The 22416-nt window shown below is 46.4% G+C and overlaps 1 long non-coding RNA gene across 1 annotated transcript in view; it reads right to left on the reverse strand.

Annotated features, from left to right (window-relative positions):
• LOC141271001 (uncharacterized) overlaps positions 1 to 22385 on the reverse strand; it is a 104136-nt gene extending 81751 nt beyond the window's left edge. The window contains exon 1 of the long non-coding RNA XR_012321793.1: positions 22269 to 22385. This is a non-coding gene — a long non-coding RNA (uncharacterized lncRNA). The remainder of the gene's footprint in view (positions 1 to 22268) is intronic.
• Positions 22386 to 22416: the final 31 nt, after the last annotated feature.

Below are 22416 nucleotides of genomic sequence, written 5' to 3' on the forward strand. Positions count from 1 at the left end.
GGAATGAGGATACAGCAAAGGGAATGTGAGAAGCATTAAGAAAGCTACATGAAAGACCCAGCTTAAATCTCAAGTTATTTCTGCTAAGGAAGCTTTACAGTATGAGACTAAGTGCAGACAATGACATGCAGAAGCATATATTCTCTATTATGGAAGTGATATCACAGCTGAGATCAATTGGTGAAGATATTAAGGAAAGCCATGTAGCAGCAATATTATTGTGCAGTTTACCGGATTCATATACTGCTTTGATAAATGCACTAGCGACAAGATCTGAAACAGACATTACTTTAGAGTTTGTGAATACCAGACTCATAGATGAATATCAAAGAAGGAAAGAACAAACAAATGATTCTTCTAGTGAAAAAGATTATGGAAATGCTCTTAAAGCTACAGTATCAAAAATACCCTATAATAAAGAGACAAGAGAATGTTTCAGATGTAAGAAAAAAGGACATTTTAAGGCTGTGTGCCCACGATGCGTTTTTCAAGCATTTACGCTGCTGAATTTCCGCAGCGTAAACGCTTGGTAAACGCTTGGTAAACCTTCCCCCATGGTCTCCAATGCAATTCCGCACTTTCAATGCCCATGCTGAGTATTTTTCCGCAGCATTTATGCTGCGCTCAAAAATACGCAGCATGTCCATTAATTTTGCGGACACGCAGCGTAATTGCCGCCATTGACTTGCATTAGAACACGCCAATTCCACAAGACTGCATCTGTACTTGCGTAATTGGCTCATTCTAATGTGCGGATGGTACCCAAGTCTGGAGGAGAGGAGACTCTCCTCCAGACCTGGGTACCATAGAATCTGTAAAAAAAAGAATTTAAAATAAAAAATAAAGTTTATACTCGCCTTCCGATGTCCTCCCGGTGTTTTGTCCACGCCGTCCGGTCTCTTGCAATGTTCGCGCTGTTGTGAAGGACCTGCCATGACGTCACTGAGTCATGTGACCCATCACATGACTTAATGACGTCATCGCAGGTCCTTCACACCACCGCGAGCAATGCAAGAGACCGGACACAGCAGAGATGACACCGGGAAGACACCAGAAGGTGAGTATAATCTTTTTTTTTTTTTTTACCATTCTTATTCTTTTTTTTAACTATTACTTAGTCACACTATATAAATCCATGCCGGTTGCATGGATTTATATAGTGTGACCAACTTGTCAAGCACTTTTCCAAGTGATGCTCAAAATCACTTGGAAAACTGCTTGAAAAAACGCATGCGAAAACGCATGTAAAACTGCTTCTCTCTGGCCGAAAAAACGCATGTAAATCTGCATGTGTTTTTTTCTGCCAGAGAGAGGCAAAAACGCTCTGCATCAAATCTGCTACGTGAGCACATAGCCTAAGAAAGACTGTACTATATTGAAAGCAGAACAACAGAACTTACATCATAAAGAGAATACACAGAAGGTGAAAAACACAATTTCTGATTCATGTTAAAATAATTGGAATGGCACATTTAAAGTGACTGATACGAAATCATCGTTGGGTTGGTTTATTGACTCAGGAGCAACATGTCACATGACAAGTAATAAAAATTTCTTTACTGAACTTAATTTAAATAAGAAGGAAGCCATTTATCTTGCAGATGGAAGCAAAATAACTGCAGAAGGTGTTGGACAAGGAATGCTAAACTGTTCTATCAAGTTTGGGCATGATTCAAAAATACTTGTACAGGATGTATTATATGTTCCATGATAGAAGGAGGATTGTTATCTGTAAAACATCTAACAGCTAAAGGACTTACTGTAAAATTCAAAGATGATGAGTGTACAATCCTAGCAGGAAACAAGGTAATAACCAATGTCAAGGCAGATGAACAATTATATCATCTAGACACATTAAAGGAACAGATGAAGTTGTTTACACATGATCACAAGAATTGTATTCACATGTGGCATAGACGTCTAGGGCACAGACATCCTGAAAGTATAATGGAGCTACAAAGGAAAGAATTGACAAAGGATCTATTGATATCTGATTGCTCAATTACTGTAAGATGTGAATGTTGTATAAAATCCAAAGCCACAAAGATATCTATTCCTAAAGAAAATGAAACGAAAAGCACAAGACCACTTGATTTGGTGCATACTGACGTATGTGGACACATGAAAGTGACTACATCAGAAGGCAATAGATATATGGTGACTTTTATAGATGACTATTCAAGATACACAGTCACATACTTGATCAAGAACAAAAGCGAAGTTTTCAATAAACTAGTAGACTACGTGACAAAGTCGAATAACAAGTTTCAGAGGAAGCCAATTGTCATTAGAAGTGATAATGGAGGTGAATTCACAGGACACCAAATAGAAAACTACTTAAGAAAAAATGGTATAGAGCATCAAAAGACTGTTCCATGCACACCTGAACAAAATGGAGTAGCAGAAAGGAAAAACAGAACTCTGACTGAAATGATAAGGTGTATGCTGACAGATTCCAAACTATCAGAGAAATATTGGGGTGAAGCAGCAATGACAGCTACATATCTACAGAACCGACTTTTTTTCTAGAAAACTGAAAAAAAAAAAACATATGAACTGTGGCAAGATATGAAACCAAGTGTAAATCATGTAAGAGTTTTTGGTTGTAAAGTTTTTGTATTCATTCCAACAGAAAAATGTTTCAAACTTCAAAATAGGTCCATGGAAGGAATATTTGTTCGATAGAGTGAAAATTGCAAAGGATATAGAATCATAGATCCCAAAACAGACAGAGTTATGGTGAGTAACAGTGTGACATTCATAGGGGATCTAAATGAAGACACTATGATTTCACTGGAGAAATGAGAAAAACAACAATGATATAGCTGAAGGAATATCTGATGTAAAAGAAGTTGAAATAAAAAAAAAAACAGAATACTGAAAGTGAAGAGATACAACTACAAACAGACACAGAACCAAGACGTTCAATAAGAGAAAACAAAGGAAAACCACCAATACGCCTTTCATACAAGGCAAGTACAAGTAAAATTTATGAGCCTACCTCTTGGGAAGACATATCTCGACTTCCTGAAGAAGAAGCCAATAAATGGATAGAGGCAACAGAAATAGAAATAAAATCCATGCATGACTCAAAAACATGGACACTAACAGAATTACCAGAAGGAAGAAAAGCTATAGGATGTAAATGAGTTTTTAAAGTAAAGTACTGAACAGATGGCACAGCTGAACGATACCGAGCAAGACTCGTAGCTAAAGGTTATTCTCAAAAATATGGAGAAGACTATGATGAAACATTTGCTCCAGTTGTCGAACATACTACAATAAGAACTTTGCTTGCAGTTGCAGCAATGAAACAAATGGAACTGAAACATCTGGATGTAAAGACAGCATTTTTGAATGGAAGTTTAACAGAAGATATTTATATGGAACAACTTCCAGGATTCAAAGATGAAAGTAACCCAAACATGGTTTGCAAATTACAGAAAAGTATATACGGTTTAAAACAAGCTGCTAAAGCGTGGAATGATAAAATCATGGAGGTGCTCAAAAATGAAAAATGTAAAAGAAGCAAAGCTGATCCTTTACTGTACACAAAAAGACTAATTGACAGATGGATCTTTGTACTTGTGATGAATGCTGGCCGGTGGGTGCAGCTCTCTGGCGCCCCCTTACCTCTCAGGTGAGTCAAGGTACTGCACCTAGAGTAAGTGGTGCCAGGAAGCTGCTACCAGTGGGGGAAAACACGGTGGTGTGTTGTCCCTTACAAGTCACCAATCCATGATGCCACGATACAGGCACAACTCTCTGGCACCCCCTTGCCTCTCAGGTCAGTCAAGGTACTGCTCCTAGAGTGAGTGGTCGCCGGAGAGGCCGTCCTGTAGCCCTCTGGGTATTTGAGGCCCTCTGCAGTGAGGGCGGTATATATATTCCCCTGGCTGCGCCAGTAATATATATCCACACCTCCGACCATCACTGCCAGCCTTCCTCAAATCCCCCAGATGGTATGCTGCCACCAGTTCTCGTTTGATACAAGCCCGATCCGTTAATAGACTTGTATCGGGTCAGGAACCAACCCAGTAGCGTTTCAGCCAAGCGTTTCCGGACCAATGGATTCGTATATGCAGAGTAAAGGATACAGCCCACGATTAATTTATGATTTAATCGATTATAAGAATACACTAGATTACAAGGCTATACAATTAACTATACAACGGTATTTGGCCAGAATAAGAGCTATAACAATTAGAAATACAAAACACAGGAATAACAACGATAAATCAGTTACCGTTCTTGTGGTGCAAGGGAGGATTTGCGATCCCACAGGTACAAGCTTAGTTGCAGTCGTCCAAGCCTCAGTAGCACATGGCAAAGGTGCTCCTCCCACTCAGAGACCTGGACCCGACGTTAGGAGTTGTTCACATCATCTCCTGGGTCAAACTGAAAGGGTTTCTGGCTGTCGGCTATACTAAAGTCCTGTCACGCACACTCTTGGTGATGTCAGTTTACTAAGCCCCGCCCCCCCTACCAATGCTCGTTTTAGCTCCATTTTAGAAAAGTACCCATAACTTTCCCTGGGGTGATCTCATCGTATCACCAGAGGTCTCGTCGTGATCCTCCTCTTGTGGGGAAGCCATTGACTCTAAACATGCCTCCCCTGGGACCTTGTATATGGTTCTTCTAAATATCTAGCTTTCCAGGCCACTCATGGATTTATAAGTCCCATGATTGTGTCCGCGGGCACCTTCCTCACATGATACATTTTATTTGAGTTCCCTAACTTGTATCGTGTGGTTAGGAATTGATACTGTATCTTGTAGCTTTTGGTGGCCATTTTCCACAAAGAAAGCACATGGTTCCTGGACAATGGAGAGGTTTACAGGCTTGCACAAATGGTTTGCTTCTGGTTTCAAGTGACATCCAGGTGCTAATTACCCCCTTGGGGCCTAGCTGACTCTGTCCTGCTTGAACACAGCAAAAATTGGCCCATCTATTTACCATATCAAAGAAGTTTCTGGACACTGATCTCCAGAGGTGGGGACGAATTGCTCTGTTTGCCAGGGGCTGCAGATATGTGACATGGTAGGAGCTGTGTGACAATAGGGAATATCCTCAGGTATGACGTATCATACCTAAGATGGCGGCTAACTTTCATGACAGTACTCATATATGTTGATGACATTTTAGCTTGTTTTTAAAAAGAAAGGGATAAAGAGGACATACTAAAAATCCTGAATCAACATTTCAAGATCAAAGACTTGAGAAATGTGAAACAGTACTTAGGAATACAGATAGAAAGAGAAGAAGATGGAAGTTTCCTACTTAATCAAAATCACATGATTCAAGACAAAACCGAAACATTTGGATTGAAGGATGCAAAACCAGCAAAGTCTCCACTGGAAACTAATTAACTTAAAGAGATGAGTAGTGAGAGAAATGTGTTACCAAATAATGAAGAGTACAGAATGGCGATAGGAAAATTACTGCATCTAGCGAATGTTACAAGGCCAGACATTGCAGCAGCAGTAGGAATTCTGAGTAGAAAAGTGTCCAAGCCAAATAAAGCGGATTGGAATGCTGTGAAGAGAGTAATACATTATTTGAAAGGAACCAGCAATGTTAAACTGAAACTGCCTACAAGTGATAAATGCATTTTAACTGGATACGTTGATGCAGATATGGCTGGAGATCCAACTGACAGAAAATCTACCAGTGGCTATCTTTTCTTTCTCTCAGGTGGATCAATTAGTTGGACTAGTAAAAAACAATCAATAGTAACGCTGTCGTCAACAGTAGCAGAATATATTGCAGCAGCACATTTGAGTCAAGAAGTTCTATGGTTAAGACAATTGCTAACAGACCTAGGACAAGCACAGTTGGAACCAACAAAAATAAATGAGGACAATCAGGGATGTCTTGTTCTTGCTCAGATGGAAAGAGTTAACCCAAGAACCAAGCACATTGATGTGAAGTATCATTTCTTGAGGGACCATCAGGAACAAAGAATCCTGAAATTAGAATATTGTCCAACTGAAGATATGACAGCAGACATTTTCACAAAGGCATTGAATGCTGAAAAACATCAGAGACTAATGAAGAAATTAGGTTTGACTGAATAAGTCCTTACTGTTGAGAAAGGGTGTTGGTATATGCAACAGTTGTGGACTTCTTTGTTTGTGTGAGGAGGACTTTATGCTGATCTGACAGTAGATGGCGATGTTGTGTAAACTTTCCTTGTTTACTGCTTTGTAAAAGAAAAAAGTCTCTCTTGTATTTTCTGTTTTGTTCTTACTTCCTGGTGCATTACTGTGTGACTGTGCATTTTTTCCTTTACCTCATGTTCTGAGAAGTAAAAGCTTGTTATCCCATGTAATCTGCTCTGTGAAGTTTCTACCGCAACTGTGGGTATCCACAAGCTGTGCAACATCTAGGAGGGTCTCCGTGGGGTACCCATTAACCAGTACCTGGCACAGTTGGGGATCACTGTCTGAGGGGTTGGCACTTGCAGTGCAGACGGTCTGGGCGTACATTGAGACCCGGCGGTTATACCCGCAGTCCATGGGCTCCGTAGTCAGGGGGCAGTTAGCAACCACATGTCCCGGCCCCTGACACCACCAGCACCTAATGGTGGGGGTACTGTTAGTTCTTATGACCGTTGGGAGGGAACCAGTCTCCCGCTACTCTCACTCCAGGGTACCCCTTCAGCACGGGTATGGTGTTGACTGTCCTCAGCAGAGGGACGCGACCCCTTTCCCGGTTCCTGGGTTGGCAGGGATCGGCGTGACCGCCGCAAGGGGGCAGAGTCCCGGATAAAGTCCTGAGTGGCCGAGTAGTGTTCGATCATGCTGACCACCTGGTTGAGGGTGCCGGGGTCCCCTTTCCCCACCCAACGTTGGATAGCGGCCAGCAGAGTCCTCACTAGCCAGTCAACCATCACCCTCTCCACCATCTGGGCTGGAGTCAAAGACTCAGGCTGGAGCCACCTCTTGACCAGCTGCAAAAGGTCATAAGCCTGAGACGGGGCGGGGCGGGTCTCCACATAGGCCCATGAAAATACACGCTGAGCCTACACGTATGTATTGACCCCCAGTCGGGCAAGGATTTCACCTTTTAGCCTCTGGTAGTCCTGGGCATCCTCCCAACTGAGGTCGAAGTAGGCCTTCTGGGCATCGCCAACCAAAAACGAAACCACCACTTCCGCCCACTGGCCAGTTGGTAGGTTTTCCCGCTCTGCTGTAAGTTCGTAGATGGACAGGAAGGCTTCCACGTCGTCCTCCGGTCCCATGTTCCTCAATGCTGAGCGAACCTTGTCCCGGGCCTCTCGACGTTCCGGGGCTGGTGCCATCAGCGTCTCCCGCGGGGCTGTGAGCTGCTGCACGATTAGCTCATTGGTGTGCTGCTGCTGCTTGAACTGCTCCTGCTGCTGCCACTGCATGAGGACCAATTGCCTTAACAGCTCCACCATTTTGTCCACGGGGTTAGGCTGAAAGGTGGCCAGCCGGATTGTGGTCATGCACCTGCCGGTGGGGTATGCCTCAGTCACAATGCCCGCATTCTCCACCAAGCTGTAAGGCGGCGGTGTTCACACCGTGCAGTAACTGAGGCAGTGACCCAAGCAAGTCCAACATAAGCAGCTTTTATTCAGCACTCACGGGTAAAACAGAAAGTCCTCCAGTTCGCAGCCGGGTTAACATAAGTCCATAACAAAGGTTGCCGTGGGCAACGGCCACGAGGGCCGCTCAGAGCCTGACGGGTGCAGAGCCTTCCCAGGCGTAGGTTCAGCTACACACAGGCCCGCCAAGCTTTCCTGCTATGTTCCTAGCAGGTCCCAACACTGAACAACCGTAATCCTTAATGATGGTTTTTTTAAAGGACCTGTGGCAAGAGCCACTGGAAAACCCGGGTTGGAGGGAGGAGGCCACCCCACTGCCTTCCTATAGCCTCCTCCAAGAAATGAAGGCCCTGCCGAGTTTTACTAATCTGCCTTAGCCAGATAGCCTGACCAGGTCAATGCTCACCTTCATTCCTGCATTGCAGCCGCAGGTGTGTCTGTGATTGCAATGCACTTCAACGGGTTTAATAGGTCTCTGTACACATTCTGGGGGATATATACCATCCCTCGTATACGATCCCCGTCACTGCCTCACAGTACATTTATATCCTTTCCCTGCACATTTAGTGTTCTGCGGACCCTCAACTATAACCTATCTAAATTTATATATATTGTTCTCATGATTGTTGGCATTCATGGTTTATTATAATCAGTATTTTACATCAGTTTATATGCGGATGTCCGGATAGGTGAATATATGTCATCTATTTAGCTAAATCTGCAGAAGAAAGTCTGTTTAAACAGACTGTATCTTCTTGCATGCTGTTTCTCATAGTAATATTTAACATTTCCTTTTTTTAAATCCAGAACTTTTCCAAAAATAGTACATAGCGGTTGACATTGCTGTTTCGCTTCATTGACCTATTATATACTTAACACGCAATGCATCCCCATTTATCTGTGTTGACTATCCTCTTACTGGGACTAGAATTTAACTATAGAATGATAAGTATACTGCTATGTGTATAGCTTATATAGTTATATTCCAGAAGTGACCCTTGATAAACATGGGTGACACACAGGCTGTCGGCTACACAGCTTCATAAATGAAGGTGTAATATATTTTTATTGTCAAATGGCATAGAAAGGTGGTTGTTTGTCTGCCTGTGTCTGCAGCCATGTAGTCAGAAATTGAAGGCACTATAAATGGCAAATATACCCACAACTTTTATTTAATCGTCAAATCACTCACACCAAAGCTTAGTGTGGTGCCCCTGCGGGTTCAGTCGCCACAGAGGTACTGAATCTCACCCAGAGGTGTGGTATCTCACTCTCACGTAAGGATGGAGTATTGCCCGGGACCCACACACTTGCATCCATTACATTTCAGGAGGGAAGGGCGAGATTGCTCCTAAGGGAGAGCACAGTCCCTGGTCCCTGGCTGGAGGGTGGAACCATGTAGTGGGTGTGGGTGGAGGAAGAAGTTCAGGGGAGCACTTCAGGAGTAGTATAAATAGGGGAGCCATCTTGGGTGTGGCCAGAACAGAACAGACAGAGAGTGTGGACTGTGAGGGGAGCAGGAGCTCTGCAGGAGCTCTGCTCAGGAGGAGCGGGCCCGAGTGAGAGAGGCCCAGGAGGTGAGACGGAACAGAGGAGAGGAGCAGGAAGGAAGGCTCCAGAAGGAAAGAAGGGATCCTAGGGGTACGGGAAGTGCTGGAGGCCACCCGTATGCCCGAATCTACCAGGACGTGGAGGGATCAAGCCACAGAGGGGACAGGCCCCTAACTAGTGGGAATTGCAATATTCAGCTAGAAACTGGAGGCTTCTACATTTTCAGGGTGTAGTTGCCACAGCCGCAATTAATCGCCAAATAGGTAGCCACACAGGTTCCAGGGAACTCCAGGTTGCCCGCCAAGATCTGAGGTTATCAGCTTGGGACACTGTCTGCGAGGCGCAGGGCAGGAGGGTGAGAGCCAGCGCAGGAAGACAACTGAGAAAGGCACACAGAAAGGGGTCCCGTTAACTGCTCTTGAATTTCCTGAGGGATTGCTGAACCCCTCCCGTTGTGAATGCAGGACGACGTGGGTGGTTATAATCTGCAGTTGTAACCAGGAGCAACGGGATAATCGTGAGTAAACCCTGAAGACTGCACCCCACTGTCTCTGTGAATTATTGCTGCACCATCATCCCCTGCATTACACTGCACAGCAACATCTACCTCATCCATAACATCACTGCATGCCCTGGAGCTAAGCTCTACCTGTGGAGAGCTGAACCAACTCTGCTGTGTCATCACCAGCTCCAGAGGATCTGCACCGCAGCGGAGGCCCTATATACCACAGGTGGCGTCACGAACATTATAAGAACTTTAAATTCCATTTATTTAATCAATCCCCTTTTCATTGACCACCCTGGGTCACGGAGCGGGTCACTGCCACTGTGACATCCCCAGCCCCGATGACCGGCCCGGCTACCGAGTACCCCACGGCCCATAGGGCAAGTCATTTTGGTGTCACGAACAGGATACGAACAGACCCGTTATCACTGGGTATTGTGCGCCTAGAGACTATGTTGTAAACTGAATGTGGGGCCCTCCCCAGAAGAACAGGCGCCATTATGTGCATGATCAAGGACGACAAGAAACCTCCCATCATGGGCCGAGTCCCAGAATGGCGCCAAAAGCGCAGACCGCCCCATAAGCCTGTGGCCATATACCTAGACCTGTCAATCGGTCTAGGGAAGCCGCCTCTGGGTGTGGCCGACAGCAACCAGCCATGGGACCACCCCAGAAAGGGGAGAGGAGAGAAGAAACCTTGGAGAAAGGGCGGAGTCTCCAGCAGTCTAGACAGACCACACCCGGCAGGCAAGATGGAGAGAGGTCAGCCTGAAGCTCCGTCTTGTGACCTGCAAAGAAGCGCATCACCCCCCACCCTGTAGGGAATACTGATGAAACTGTCCCTGGAGGATACTGGATTCCTCCAAGATGAGGTGGAGGAGCTGGGCAGGAGAATGGAGGAGGCCCAACAAGCTGCAATTGCTGTCTGGAGAGCGGAGCTCGTGGAGAAAATGATGACCCAGCAGCAGTCGGCGCTGCATGTGACCGGCAGCGCCCCAGCCCCAGCGGAGCAGCTCATGGATCGGGAGGTGGAAGGCCGAGCCAAAGCGATCGCGGGAACAGGTAGGAGTGATATCCCTGTCCCAGACGCGGCTTGCGCTGCTCCGTCCCTGGTCCCCGTGCAGGAACCTCCGTCCCCGGGCGCTAAGGCCCCAGACCTGCTCCTGGGCTCCGAACTGTCTACCCCGGGCGCTGCTGATGCAGACCTACTCCTGGGCCCGGAACCGTTTACCCCGGGCTCTGGTGACGCAGACCTGCTCCTAGGCCCCCTGCTAGAACCACCCGCCCCTACACCTGAATGGGTGTACGGACGCACGGCCTGGGACTGGTCCGCGGAGGTGGAAGATCAGAGCCTCCCGTTGTTGCCCATTCCTGTGCCCTCAGTCGCCCATGGGGAAGAAGGAGACCAATTACTGTGGGATAACCCGGGGGGACCTCATGGGTTTTCCCCGGGAGACCCGTAGGGAGGCTGCATGCCGAGAGGAGCATTGCCAGCGGGAGCTCCTGCAGCTGGAGAAGGAGCGGCGCATCAGGCTAGTGCGCTGGGAGAAGATGGAGGCAAGAAATATGGAAGAAAAGACCCGGACCCGCAAGGCAAAGCTGGCCACGCCCGAGCCACGTGCGGAAGGGGTGGTGGTCAAGTTTGACCTGGATGGAGGATGGGGGTTCATCCGCGAGTCACAGCTTGGCATCGAACTTTTCGTCAACCGGCGGGAGTCCCATTTGCAGCAGGGATATCCAGAGCGGGATTTGAACCCCAGTAATCGAGTCACCTACACCCGCCACAGAGGAGAGCGCGGGTGGTATGCCCTGAATGTATATAGGGTAGTGGAGGAGGGCATGCCCCTGCAGTTGGAGGCTGACGACCCGGCTGGGCCAGCCTACAGAGGACAGGTGTCTCCCAGGAGGGAGCACCACTATTGAACGCATGTGGAAACTGTACTGTATATACTGTAGTTACCCGGAAGGGTAAAACAGGGATGCTGCAAGTTTAAAAGAAAAAGTTTATGTGTGTGTTATTTAACTACCCAGTAAGGGTACCAGAACTGACAGCCTGAGGACTGTGAGCAGCCAGAAATTTTTAACTGTACATAGTTTTGCACTTCTTAAAGTGCTTCTTATTGGTTTTATATACAAAGACCACTGAACAAAAACCCGTTTGGCGTGGCCGAAGACGTAGTCCAACAGCTGGATCACCGATGCCTTGCAGCCACGCCCAGGGCCTACGTTGAGGGTTTTAGGACGGGTCCCTCATGTTCATCAAATTGCACCTTGTTCAGTGAAATGGACACCCGGCTATAGATTTCACTGTAGTCTATTGAAAATGTTTGATATGGAGAAATTTTTTATATATGTGAAGAGAATTTTATTGGAAGAAAGTTTGATCATGTTTTATAAGCTGATACAGTAACATGTAACGTTCAAGAAAATGTGCCTCCCATAAAGGGAAGAAAAAGTTGTGTGATATTCTTCTATGTGAATGCATTCTAAAAATTTGCATGTCTTTGAAATACTTTTTTTTTACTTTATTCTAGCCCGCGGACATGCTGTGGTTTACTAGGGGGGTATGTGGCGCCCCTGCGGGTTCAGTCACCACAGAGGTACTGCATCTCACCCAGAGGTGTGGTATCTCACTCTCAGGTAAGGGTGGAGTACTGCCCGGGACCCACACACTTGCATCCATTACACTTCAGGAGGGAAGGGCGAGATTGCTCCTAAGGGAGAACCATGTAGTGGGTGTGGGTGGAGGAATAAGTACAGGGGAGTGTGTCGCCACAGAGGTACTGAATCTCACCCAGAGGTGTGGTATCTCACTCTCAGGTAAGGATAGTTTGCTGCCCGGAGCCCTAACACCTGCATCCAACACTACACTACTCCAGACCAGCAGGAGGGGCAAGATGCGTCGCTTCCCTGCTGAGCCCTGTCCCTGGCTGGAGTAGGGGGAACCAAGAGAGGGGGAACTATGTATTGGGTGTGGGTGGAGGAAGTAACTCAGGGGACCATTGGAAGAAGTGATATAAATAGAGAAGCCATCTTGAAAGGATAGTTTTAGTCTGGGAGGAGAAGTAGAGGGAGCAGGAGCTCTGCAGGAGCTCTGCTCAGGAGGAGGAGGGCCTAGCCAGAGAGGCCCAGGACAGACTGAGGAGGAGAGGAGCAGGAGGAAGGCTCCAGGAGTGAAGAAGGGATCCCAGGGGTACGGGCAGTGCTGGAGGCCACCCGTACGCCCGAATCTGTCAGGTGGTGGAGGGATCGAGTGGTAGAGGGGACCGGCCCCTAATCCGTGAGAATTACAAAGTTCAACTGGAAACCGGAGACTTCTGTACTTTCAGGGTGCAGTTGCCACATCCGCACTCAAGTCGCCAAAAAGGTAACCATATATAGGATCCAGGGAACTCCAGGTTGCCCAGAAAGATCCAAGGATACCGGCTTGGGACATTGTTTGGCGAGGCGCAGGGCAAGAAGGGTGAGGGCCAGCGCAGGAAGATGGCTGAGAAGGACATATAGAACGGGGTCCTGTTAGGCACTCTTGAAGCACCTGGGAGTTTGCTGAACCCCTGCCTGGTGAACGCAGCGCGACGTGGGAGGTCATAATCCGGAAAGCGCAACCTGAGGAACTTAACAACTGTGAGTAAACCCTGAGGACTGTACCCCCACTGTCTCTGTGAAATTATTGCTGCGCCATCACCCCCTGCACTACACTGCACCACGAGTGCTACTTCCATAACAGCAACATCTACACTGCCCTGGGGCTAAGCTCTACCTGTGGAGAGCTAAACCAACTCTGCTGCATTTACACCAGCTCCAGAGAACCTGCTCCGCAGCGGCGGCTCCCTTTAGCCGCATACCACAGGTGGCGTCACGAACTGTACCTAAAAACTATAAATCCCCTGTAAATAATATTCCCCTTTTGATTGACCGCCTTGGGTCACGGACCGGTTCACAGCCACTGTGACATCTCCCCTAGCAACGACGGGCCCGGCTACCGAATACCTCACGGCCCAGGGGGCGCGTCAGGAGCACTTCAGGAGTAGTAGAAAAAGGGAAGCCATCTTGGGTGTGGCCAGAACAGAACAGACAGAGAGTGTGGACAGTGAGGGGAGCAGGAGCTCTGAGCTCTGCTCAGGAGGAGCGGGCCCGAGTGAGAGAGGCCCAGGAGGTGAGACGGAACAGAGGAGAGGAGCAGGAAGGAAGGCTCCAGAAGGAAAGAAGGGATCCTAGGGGTACGGGAAGTGCTAGAGGCCACCCTTACGCCTGAATCTACCAGGATGTGGAAGGATCAAGCCTCAGAGGGGACAGGCCCCTAACTAGTGAGAATTGCAATATTTAGCTAGAAACCGGAGGCTTATACATTTTCAGGGTGTAGTTGCCACAGCCACAATTAATCGCCAAAAAGGTAGCCACACAGGATCCAGGGAACTCCAGGTTGTCCGCCAAGATCTGAGGTTATCGGCTTGGGATACTGTTTGCGAGGCGCAGGGCAGGAGGGTGAGAGCCAGCGCAGGAAGACGACTGAGAAAGGCACACAAAAAGGGGTCCCGTTAAGTGCTCTTGAATTGCCTGAGGAATTGCTGAACCCCTCCCGTGGTGAACGCAGGACGACGTGGGTGGTTATAATCTGCAGTTGTAACTGTTAGAAAAAACCTAACAGGAGAGTTCTATCTTGCTGGTCACATGACCTTTTTTGCCTATTTAATCCTGCTCCGCCCTCCTGGCCTTGCTGGACTTCATTGTAATTTCTACTCTTAAGCTAGCCTGTGCTTAGTTTCCTTTCTCTGTCAGTTTAGCTAGGTCTTCGGACCTTTATGTTCTATGTGGTGTGTTTGTCTTTTACTGCTACAATTTCTGCTAGGAGGTGTCCAACTTTATCCCAGTCCCTAGTTCTTGTAGGGATCCCTCCCTTGCATCTATAGGTCTTCGTACAGACTAGCCGAGGACTTTAGCGGGTCTGATCGCAGGATCAGGTTCCCCGTTACATCGTAGGGATCTAGCTTAGCTCTATTGTAGGGACAGATCTCCTTTCTTTCCTTAGTGCTTGTAGCAGATCATAACAGTAACCAGGAGCAACGGGATAATCGTGAGTAAACCCTGAAGACTGCACCCCACTCTCTCTGTGAATTATTGCTGCACCATCATCCCCTGCATTACACTGCACAGCAACATCTACCTCATCCATAACATCACGGCATGCTCTGGAGCTAAGCTCTACCTGTGGAGAGCTGAACCAACTCTGCTGCATCATCACCAGCTCCAGAGGATCTGCACCGCAGTGGCGGCCCTATATAGCCGCATACCACAGGTGGCGTCACGAACATTATAACAACTTTAAATTCCTTTTATTTAATCAATCCCCTTTTCATTGACCGCCCTGGGTCACGGAGCGGGTCACTGCCACTGTGACATCCCCAGCCCCGACGACCGGCCCGGCTACCGAGTACCCCACGGCCCAGGGGGCGAGTCATTATTCTAATCTTTAAAGCACCAAAGAAGCTGTATATCATGTCTGTATCCAACTAAAAAGAACAGTAGGGAGAAGCATTGCTGTTGGCCAATTACCATTACTGGGAACATTTCCTTGATGCTGACTGGCTGAGAGCAGAAGATTGGAAGAGCTTTCCTCCCAATGCTCCTCCCTCGTGTCCTTTTCAGACGGATACAAGTACATTTCACAGGCTCTAGTCACAGCAGTGCTTTACTCAAGGCAATAAATATATTGCTGCTTTATTCTACCACAGCTGTGCACAGGTTGTGTATAGTATTGAGCTGTTATACTAGACACATCACATGGACAGGTATAATGATATATTGAGAAGAAAACATATTTTTCTAACCCCATTTAATCTCCTTTTTGAACACTTTTTTGTTTTCAGTGCATTACATTGGTTTAGGTCCACCTATGGTATATTAGGACTGTGAAGAATATTGGAGATAAAATTCCATGTCAATCATTGTATCCTATTTGGCATAGGATTATAAACCCCCTTCAGTGCACAGTTGTAAAAGAACAGGTAGCAGCAGCAAGGGGGGTCAATAGACTGTGACTGACAGATATCATACCTTGAGCCAGCTCAACTCAGAACAAAGACTTGCTTGTTATGTGGATCCAAGCCATGCGGTCTCCTTGAGCAGACAGATAGGAATTTCATATCGAGTTATGGAAATACTATATGTCCTAGCCATACATTGAATATATTTCCTAGATCCCCAGGATATGGTGAATGTTCGCCTGGGTCTCGACCCAGTCTAGCACATAGGGATAGGGAGATACATAGAACAGCTATTTGGAAACCGATAATATGGCTGTGTTTAGTCTCCACACGTAGCAGAGGCCTGGCTGGATCCGATGATGCCATAACCACCTCCCTAGGACCATCCATTAAGGAGTTATTATCTACCAGGGGCACGGGGAGAAGACCCAGATTCATCCCAGAGGGCAGGAGGGGAGGTACCCTTAGGAGATATAATCTAGAGCAGTGGTCGGCAAACTTTTTTGCACCAGGGACCGGCTTTAAGCAAGACCAGTTTTCAATGGCCCGGTGGGGGTGGGGGCGGGGCTTTGGTCATATGTGGGTGGGGTTATGGAGGGATGGAGCTTAGTGCATACTTATCATATAATTATGACATTTATAATGAGAATGTGATTCAACTTACCATAGGTTCAGAATGAGTGGGAGCACCAGGCTTGTTTCCCTGGATCAGTGGGAGCACTGGGCTTGTTTTCCTGCAACAAGACGGTCCCATCTAGGTCCCATCTGATGATGATGACCACTACTGCTGCTACTGGACACAGCCACTGCTGCTATGAATTTTCACTGTTATTTGCTTTTTTCACTTTAACCAGAAAATCTGCTTCTGGGCCGCACGACACCAGAACACAGCTACAGGAGTCATAAGGGTGGGACACCTGACGTCATATCTAGCTGCCCATTAGCATCCAGAGCCCCTCCCCCTCCAACTCGCAGCTAGCAGGAGGGGAAGGAGCGCTGGACACACATGACCTGCTTGTCCCTGCTCCTGCCTGAGCACATTCTGCGAGTAGGGCCGCATGGCTAATTATCTATTCACTGCCAGTCCCTCCTCCTCTTTTCTTATAGGCTACTGATCACATGCTGGCTTTCTCCCTGCTGATCCTCTACAACTGTCAGCGGCGCCGCGGACCGGCTGAAAAACCCCAACGGCCCGGTCCTGGTCCACGGACCGGCGGTTGGGGACCTCTGATCTAGAGTAAGGCCATGTGGCTGTCTCTCTCTGATGCATGTGGCCACTTCAAACAAGGGGTTCACATCAAGTAACGTGCTGCAAAGGACCGAGGAACCCTTGTGGCACCGCTCACACATGGTCAGAAATCACCAGTAATTGACATGATTCATCTGCATTTCACTGGGGCTAGTGGAAGGGGCCTCTTAGCCTGTCAGGGGTGTGAGCGAGTGTAGTGCCACATCAGTGACTGAGTAAGCCACCTCTTCTCACTCTCGGTACCTTCCTGAACACGTGCGGACAGGGGGGTCTGTGTAAAACTGTACAAACCTGACCTTACGTGTCACCCTAAGTCCCTTCTACATAGGCTGATCATAGTTTGTAAACATAGTTTGTAAAGCCGAATAAAGACTTGCGTCCATCAAGTTCGACCTGTTAGTTCTGTGATTGCTAAAGTTGATCCAGAGGAGGGCAAAAACCCCAAATGATTTAGCCAATCTTCACCTGAGGAAAAATTCCCTCCCGATTCTGAAACCAGCAGTCAGAATAAATCCCTGTATCAACCTACTATTTTATTTTATTTTTAAGTATATGCTGAAATCTGCCTGGTATCTAGAAATGCATCCAGTCCCCGCTTGAACTGGTGTAGTGAATCCGACATTACCGTCTCCTCACTCAGTGAATTCCATATTCTCACTGCTCTTACCGTAAAGAACCCCTTCCTATGCTGGTGCTGAAACCTTTTCTCTTCCAGTCTTAGTGAATGCCCTCTTGTTACCGTAATATCCCTCCTTTTGAACAAATCCCGGGCAAGATCTCTATACTGTCCCCTAACATATTTGTACACATTTATTATGTCCCCCCTCAACCTTCTCTTTTCCAGGCTGAATAGTCCTAGTTTTGCCAACCTCTCTGGGTATTGCAGTCCCTCCATTCCCTTTATTAATTTTGTTGCCCTCCTTTGTAACTTTTCAAGCTCATTTATATCCTTTCTATATATTGGGGCCCATAACTGAGCACAGTATTCCAAGTGTGGTCTGACCAGTGCTTTGTACAGTGGAAGAACAATGTTCTCATCCTTTGCAGCTATACCTCTTCTGATACATCCCATTACCCTGTTTGCCCTTACAGCAGCGGCCTGACTTTGGGCACTCCAATTTAGTTTGCTATCAATCAAGATGCCCAAGTCCTTCTCCATCTCTGAATTCCCCAATGATTTCCCATTCAGTGAGTACTGGTGACTTCCATTTTTCCTTCCCATATGTATGACCTTACATTTCTCCTCATTAAACCTCATTTGCCATTTAATGCTCCACCTACCCAGCTTATCCAAATCCCTCTGTAGGTCTGCACTGTCCTCTTTTGTATTAATTGTTTTACATAACTTTGTGTCATCTGCAAATATTGACATTTTACTATTTATCCCGTTGACTATGTCGTTAATAAAGATATTAAATAACATTGGGCCTAGTACAGACCCCTGTGGTACCCCACTAGTGACGCTTACCCAATCTGAGTATATTCCATTTATAACCACCCTCTGCCTTCTATCCTTTAGCCAGTTAGCTACCCACTTGCAGACATTTTCCCCCAGCCCCATCATTCTCATTTTGTATACCAACCTATTATGTGGCACGCTATCGAAAGCTTTTGAGAAGTCGAGATACACGACATCCACTGGTTCCCCCTGATCTACTCGAGAGCTAACCTCCTCGTAGAAGTCAATCAGGTTTGTTTGGCAGGAGCGATTCCTCATGAATCCATGTTGGTTCGGGATTAAAAGATTATTAGCATCAAGATGCTCCGTAATTGCCTCTTTAATGAAGCTTTCAAAAATTTTGCCCACAACGGACGTCAGACTCACCGGCCGATAGTTTCCAGCGTCACTTTTCGCTCCCTTTTTGAATATTGGCACTACATTCGCCTGTCGCCAATCAAGTGGTACAGACCCAGTCTCAACAGAGTCCTTAAATATAAGATATAACGGTCTGTCTATCACATTACTTAGTTCCCTTAGTACCCGTGGGTGTATGCCATCAGGTCCTGGTGATTTGTTTATTTTAATGTTACTGAGGCGTTTCTGTACCTCATCTTGGGTTAGATTTGTCATACTTAGTGGAGGATTAAGCTTGTCACTTCTCATTTCTCCTGTTAGTTCTATTTCCTTTGTGAAAGTTGTCGAAAAAAAATTATTTAATAGATTAGCTTTATCCTCATCTTTCTCTATGATTTTGCCTTCCTCACTTTTTATCGGTCCAATATTATCCGATTTAATCCTTTTACTATTTATATACGTAAAGAACAGTTTGGGATTTGATCTACTTTCCCTAGCAATACGTCTCTCTGTTTCCTCCTTCGCTATTTTTATTTGTTTTTTACAGGTTCTCGTTTTTTCCTTGTAACACATTAGTGCCTCCTTACTGTTTTCCTGTTTTAATCTCTTGAATGCCTCTTTTTTGCTATTTAACGCCCCTTTTACGTTCTTGTTCAACCATATTGGTTTCCTCTTATTTCTGGCCCTTTTATTCCCATACGGTATATACCTCTCGCACTGAGTATTCAGAATTCTTTTGAAGGTTTCCCATTTACTATTCGTATTCCATTGATTAAGTACTTTGTCCCAGTCAATAAGTTGAAGGTTTTCTATCAGCTGATCAAACTTCGCCCTCCTAAAGTTTAATGTTTTTGTTGTTCCCTTATTGATAACCCTACTGAAGGGCATTTTGAAGTCGATAATATTATGATCGCTATTACCTAGGTGCCCCCCTATCTGTACCTCAGTTATTCTATCAGGCCTATTAGTCAATATTAAGTCCAACACGGCCTTCCCTCTCGTTGGTTCCTGCACTAGTTGGGAGAGATAATTATCCTTAATATTTGTCAAGAACCTTTTTCCTTTCTGAGATCTACAGGTTTCTGTTTCCCAGTCAATATCCGGGTAGTTGAAATCCCCCATTACAATCACTTCATTATGTTTTGCTACTTTGTCTATTTGTCCTAATAGCAGATTCTCATTCTCCTCTGTTATATTTGGTGGCTTATAGCAGACCCCCAGTAATATTTTATTATTATTTATTGCCCCCTCTATCTCTACCCACATGGACTCGACCCCCTCTTCTCCCTCTCCTATATCTTCCCTTAGTCTGGGTTTTAGACATGACTTTACATATAAGCAGACTCCTCCGCCTTTCCCCTGTTTCCGGTCCCTTCTAAATAAACTATAATCTAATAAATTTACCGCCCAGTCGTAGCTATCGTCTAGCCAAGTCTCTGTTATACCTACGATGTCATACCTCTCCTCCGATATAAGCGCCCGCAGCTCATCCGCCTTATTGGTCAGGCTTCTTGCGTTGGTCAGCATGCAAGATAAAACTTTGGGGTTATTTAGCATTATATTCTTCTCTAACGATCTAACTGTACTATCCCCACCCCCCTCTCCACTCTCATTATATTCACTTCTCCCCTTCCCCCTTGCTTGCCTCACATCCCACCTATTTCCTTGGTTTCCCCCCCCCCCGTCTCTAGTTTAAAAACTCCTCCAACCTATTAGCCATCTTCTTCCCCAGCACCGCTGCACCCTCCCCATTGAGGTGCAGCCCGTCCCTACGGTAGAGCCTGTAGCCGACCGCGAAGTCGGCCCAGTTCTCCATGAACCCAAACCCTTCTGCCTTGCACCAACTCTTTAGACACTTATTCACCTCCCTAACTTCCCGTTGGCGCTCCTGTGTGGCTCGCGAGATTGGTAGTATTTCTGAGAAAACTACCTTGGAGGTCCTTGCCCTAAGCTTCCTACCTAGGTCCCTGAAATCATTTTTAAGGACCCTCCATCTACCACTCACTTTGTCATTGGTGCCGATGTGGACCATGACCGCTGGGTCTTTGCCAGCCCCACCCAGTAACCTGTCAACCCGATCCGCGATGTGCCGGACTCGAGCGCCAGGGAGGCAGCACACCGTTCGGCGATCCCGGTCTTTGTGACAGATTGCCCTGTCTGTCCCCCTAATAATAGAGTCACCCACTACCAGAACCTGTCTTGCCTGCCCTACACTTCCCCCCTCCCCCTCATTACTGGAGCATACACTCCCCCGGCGGTCAGAGGATCTGTCGTGCTCCAATAATGCCGGTTCTGAACCAGCCTTCCTATACTTCTTCCCTCTATCCCGCCTAACTGTTATCCAGCTCCCTGCCTGTTCAGCCTGCACTTCCCCTCTATGCTCCACCCCCAGTATTGACTCATTGAGTGTCTGCTCGGTGAGCAGCAAACTCCGTTCCATGTTGTCGATGCTCCTCAGTATCGCTATCTGAGCACTTAGATCCAGAATTTGGGCTTCCAAGTGCACGATATGCTCACATCTCTCGCAGCAGTATGGATCCTCGAGCGGTTGCTCACGGAATGCATACATTGCGCAAGATGTACACTGCACGGCTCCGGCCAACATGGACGTCATTCTAAATATGGGGATACAGTCAGTATATATATACAAGTACAAAACACAATTATTTATATATAGGTGTATGAACGGGGATCAATTAGGGATGTGCAAGTGTATCAATTAGATAACGGCGGGGGATCAGTTAAGTATGGACGGGGGATCAATTAAGTATCAAGTATGGACGGGGGAATCAGCTAAGTAGGTCAGGTGGATTAATTAAGTAAAAAGTAAAGTAAAGAAAGAATGAAATACAGTCAGCAATTCAGTCCTAAGTCCTCCCTTCCAAACTCCCTGAATCCAAAGTCACTCATAAACAAGACACACACTTACTTTCGTTCGCACTTATGCTCCGGACACACGCAGCTCGTTCACACTCGCAAACTAAGAGATTTAAAGAGTTTTTTTTCTTTTTTTTTTCTTCCTTTTCCAGCAATGTACCCTTCACCTCAATGCACTTCCAAAGGACTTGATGCCCAACCAGCTGCCCCTTATAAACCCTTAATTATGACCCCTTCCCCTTAATTAACCCCTTGTGAGTAAATCTACACCTCAGGATTTTAGTGCAATGTAGTTAACCCTTAAATACACAGGTAGTAAACTAAGAAACTAAAACTGTAGTGAGAAAATAGGTTTTAAAAAGCCCAATAAATCTAAACAGGTAGAAAAGCACTCAGCAGGTCACAATGCAGCACTCACCGCAATTCACACAGGTATTTTCTGCAGGATTCCCAATACCTCTTCACTGAAAAACAAGTCACACACTTACTTTCGTTCGCAGCTCGTTCACACTCGCAAACTAAGAGATTTAAAGAGTTTTTTTTTTTTTTTTTTCCAGCAATGTACCCTTCACCTCAATGCACTTCCAAAGGATTATCGGCTCAGAGTTGATAAAATTGTTCATGCCCAATAATCGCCTCATATAAACATAGCAGCGATCAGCTGACAAACAAGTGCTTGTTCGTCAATAAACCGCATTTTTAAAGGAGTATCCCTAACATTGAAGGTCATCCCTTACTCATAATCCAACAATTCCAAGAAAAGGGTTCCACGGGACTCTGAACGGAGTGGAGGTCGTGCATGCTCTGCTCCATACATATGGTGCTGTCAGTCTTTCTCCGGCACTCCAATAGACTGGGAATGGAGCGGAGCATGCTTGAACCCCA

Source organism: Phyllobates terribilis, unplaced genomic scaffold (assembly GCF_046119375.1).
Source record: "Phyllobates terribilis strain yellow unplaced genomic scaffold, ASM4611937v1 Scaffold_5__5_contigs__length_657084704, whole genome shotgun sequence".
Lineage (NCBI taxonomy): Eukaryota > Metazoa > Chordata > Amphibia > Anura > Dendrobatidae > Phyllobates > Phyllobates terribilis.